Source organism: Chinchilla lanigera, unplaced genomic scaffold (assembly GCF_000276665.1).
Source record: "Chinchilla lanigera isolate Chin_1 unplaced genomic scaffold, ChiLan1.0 scaffold00051, whole genome shotgun sequence".
Taxonomy (NCBI): Eukaryota; Metazoa; Chordata; class Mammalia; order Rodentia; family Chinchillidae; genus Chinchilla; species Chinchilla lanigera.
The window spans coordinates 15,721,698-15,725,996 of NW_004955452.1; positions in this window are offsets into that span (position 1 = coordinate 15,721,698).

Sequence of the window (4,299 nt, forward strand, 5' to 3'; positions counted from 1 at the left end):
CTGTTTAGGAATATAAGGTGAGGTTGGGGTCACCCAGAAGAGGCCCAGCCTAGACCTTGCCAAGAGATCTTTATATTCAAAACAGATCAAGAGACCAGGCATAGGAAATATCTAGAGCAGGTGGGGATGGAGAAGGGCAACCAGGAATCTTGCATATTTAACTTCTGTATCTGACTGCAGGGGTAGGAAGGGGGTCAGGAAGAAAAATCAGGAAGCAGAAGTTGTTTTCTTATCTAGAGCCTAGCAGACCTGGAGGGAAGGGGCTTTTCCTGGGTCAGTGACTCACTTCCTGCCCCAACCTCCTACTTCCTGCTCCTGTGTCTTTAATGCCTCCAGGGTAGGCCCGAGAGCCGGGGAGCCACTCATTCCACCTTAAATAGCCAGCACCCTCACCTTCAGACTTCTAGGAAGGGATCCTAGGAGTAGAGATAAAGGATTCTGGGCTGCAACTAGGGAGTTTAGAGGGGAGAATGGGCTGTTCTGACCCCCTCCTGATCCAGAAACAGTGGAATGCTAGACAGATACTGCTAGATGGATACTGCTAGGACGATGACTGGTGGAGGCCGGGTGTGAGACGTTGGCTTCCCCTCCCAGGAGAATCAGCCAAGCAACAAAAACTTGGGGCTCGGCCTAGGTTTAAGCGGAAGGAAATCCTGCAAGCTGGATACAGTCAAGCTTCCCCCAGCTGGACCCTCTGCCCTCATTCCTCTTCACCCCTGTTGTTGTCTCTGGTCACACCATCCTGGACAGCCTTGGCTGCAACATCTGCAGCAGCTGTGGCAGCACAGAAGGCCAGATGTCAGGTTCTGCCAGCAACAGGGAGAAAAAAGGAAAATGTGATGCCTCTGGAGACAGAGAACTGGAGACAGACTGAGAGCAGTGAGTCCCCCTGCCCCTCCTGCCAGGCATCCCTAACCCCCTACAGTGTCTGCAGAGACCCAGAATCTTTGCCCACACAGCCCACCATGAGTCCCATTCCCTGCCCCTAGAGAAGTAGCCTCTTCCCTTTTACCGATATTTCAGAGCTTGAGGTTGTGGGGACGTGAAGGGCAAGGAAGTAGGAGCCACAGGGGATCTGTTCTCCATGGTCCGGCCCCCTCTTGGGTGGGGAGTAAGACATGGGGAGCCCTGTGAGCTGTTGGGGCAGACACCCAGCCTCCCCTCCAAACCTCAGACACTTTCCATTTTCTCAGGAACAAAGCATGTTTGCGGGATGAGGTCATCCACACAGCTGCCTCTGGAAAGGGAGCATGGGGAGTGGGGGGAGGGTTGGGGGGAAGTGGGGTTCCCAGTCCTTTCTGCTGCTCAATTGTCTCCAGTCCCCAAAGTCAGAGCTCCCCAGCCCTGGCCTCCTCCACCATGAAGGCTGCTCTCTCTGGGCTGGGATCACAAGGTAGTGGAGAGGAACCACCAGGACCCAGAGGAAGGGGATGTGCTCACAGCTACACATGAGCCTGGCGAAGTTAAAGGGACACACAGAAGAACCCACTGATCTCCTTCCTCTCCCCAGCAGACTCCACGCACTGGCAGTCTCTAGAGCCTGCCCTGGCTCAAGCTGAAGGAAAAGCCCTCCTCTTTTTAGCCACCTCCCAGCGGGAGATTCTCACCAGCAGAGTAGCTCTGACTTAATTAAGTTCAGACTTCAGGCCAACCCCGGAAGGTCTGACTTCTGGGGCTTGAGTTCAAAACTTCCCTTCCATACAATGGAAGAATACCCAGTTCACATCCCAGGCAGGGTATAAGGCCAACAGAGCTGGGGTCGTTTAGAGTGGGGACTCTTAGGATAGGGGCTATGCTGTAGGGTAGAGGTACCCCTCCTTCTCAATCCCCTCCCTGCCGCTCGTGTCCAGGTTTGCTCTGGCCCAGCATCTAAGGACTGCCTGGGCTGTCAGCCACTGAGCAGCAAGGGGCCATGCAGGTGGAGAGAGGACATGTGTCCATCTGGGAGTGCCCTGGGTCCTTTCCATTCCTGGCCTGGCTAGGTACAGCAGCTACCTCTCCAGGCCCAGGCTAGTCCTGGGCCTGCCCCTTGGAAGCCACTCACCACTGTGAAACAGGCACCCCAAATAGGGCATGGGTGTGGCTTGTTTCCTTCCCAGCATCCCCCTATCCAGCTGGGCTCTAGCGAGGACAGAGTGAAGGGCACCATCAAGGCCCACCTGTTTGTGCCCATCCCTCTCTCCTCCTCTCCCTCCCCCTTTCCCTGGCAAGGCTCGGAACGGAGGGATGAGTGGGGAGCCAGCCTTGTAATATCTGTTCCTGAGTGGTGGGGGGCAGGGTTTGGGGAGATTGCTGGATCTGTCTCGTTGCTGTCAGCCCCTTCCTCCAACATACACATCCCTGCACTTGACCTTGACACATAAACACACGCACACACGCACACATATGCACATACAAATGCACACCTCAGTGAGCTGCCTGGAACTCAGAATTATGTGCCTTGTATAGAGGTTCAAGCTATAAAATATAAACTAGGTTTGGATTCTATGACTTTGGGGAAGTGACTTAAGTGTAAGTGTCCTGAGCCAGTGTGGCCGTGTAATTGAGGTAATTCCACTTCTACCTAGGCTTGTTTCAGGCTTAAATGGATGATTCCCGGAAAGCACCTGAAGACAATAAGTGCTCAGTATTGGAAGCTATTTGTATTTTTACCATGAGTCCCTCACTCATATGGAAGTCAGACTGTAGGTTTCAGGCAGGCCTGAGGCAGGGAGCTGGCCTGGGACGTGATCTGAAAAATCGGGTGGGCACAGAGAGACGACAGGAGATCCCAGGCCCATAGACTTGCTGAGGTAAATACTGGGACCAACAATGGTTCTAACAGTTAGCCTGACTCCAGTGAACATAAGTTCGAGATTGCTCATACAGGTACACAAGTATACACACCTGTCTGCTGCTCTAACTCTCATAAAGTACATGCCCACCACTGTATCATCAGATCTCACAAAGGCAGGCAGGACAGAGTGTCGCCTCCACTTTACAGTAGAGCCTAAGGAGGCCAGGAACAGGCAGGGGCACGCCCAAAGTTCCTCAGGTATCATAGCCGGGTCTCTGGCCTCCAGGCCTGAAGCCTTTTCCTGCTGCCCTCTCCCTAGAAATGCTTCTGTGATGGTAGAGGAGAGGATGGTTAGCTTTTAAGGGCGGGGAAGGGATAGGAGACACACCAGAGCCTGGCTCTCCTTCCTAGCTGCCAGCTCTGTGATTGGAAGACACCCAGAAGCCTTTCCAAGTACCCATGCCAACTGCCCCCCCCTCCAGGAGGACCCTAGCCAGGCCTCACAGCTGTGAGTCAGGATCAGAACAGACCCCTCCCCCAACTCCCAGGAGTTGACAGGGGACTTGAGCAGAGAAATCAAAGTGCCCCCACCCTATTCCTGCTACTGGGCACCAACCCAACCCCAAACTCTGCTCTCCTCCCTCCCCCAAGGGGCCTAGAAGTCAAAGGAGTTTAGGGGAAAGGGGGTGGGGAGCAGGATCCAGCAGCTGCTCTGGGGACAGGAGAGGAAAGGTTCATTCACCCGGGGTCCCCCAGGGCTGAAGCAGCCGTCCAAGACTTGAGTTTAAAAATAAGCCGAGGCTGTGTTGGGGCAGTGTGTGCACGGGGTTCCTTCTCGATCTCAGTCTCGGTCTGGAGTTCTCTGCCTCTTGGGGGACTGTTTGGCCGAGAGTCTGCTTCCCCCTGACTTTGCTTCCCAATCTGCGTCTGGGTCTCTCAAGGTCTACCTCGGAGCTGTCAGCGCACCCAGGTCTCTCGGTCTACATTAACTCTCAGTCTGTGCCCAGCTCACCGGCTCAACACCCCTCTGTCTGGCACACTCTGCTGCGATCTTCATGTTTGGGGGTGTCTCCTAGTGGGGCGACCTCCGCTCTGTGGATTTCTATTTCTGCACACCCAGGCCTTGAACTCTCAGTGTGCCTAGGGGGCTGAATGTGTTGGTCCTTCCATCCCTCTGTCTCAGCGTCCAGCCTTTTCCCGAAGCACCTCTATCTCCAGTCTCTGAATGTCTGCAGGCAGGCCCGGGGGATTTAGCATGAGGCTAAGGAAGCTTCAGCCGCAGGGCCCTCAGCTGGGCCCTGGCATTTCGGTCACTGGGGTCACACGTATGCTTTTTCTTAAAATGCTCCACAAAACCCAGATCCGTCCCATGTCTCCAGTCCCCGGCTCGGAAACTCTGTATGTCCAGCCTCTATCCTCTTTTCAACGGTCTCTGTGGTCTCCTGTCGCTCGTGTCCCTGTCTGCCTCAGGGCATTTTAGAAGCCTCAGTTTCCCCAACCCTCCAAGTCTCTCTGGCTTTCCT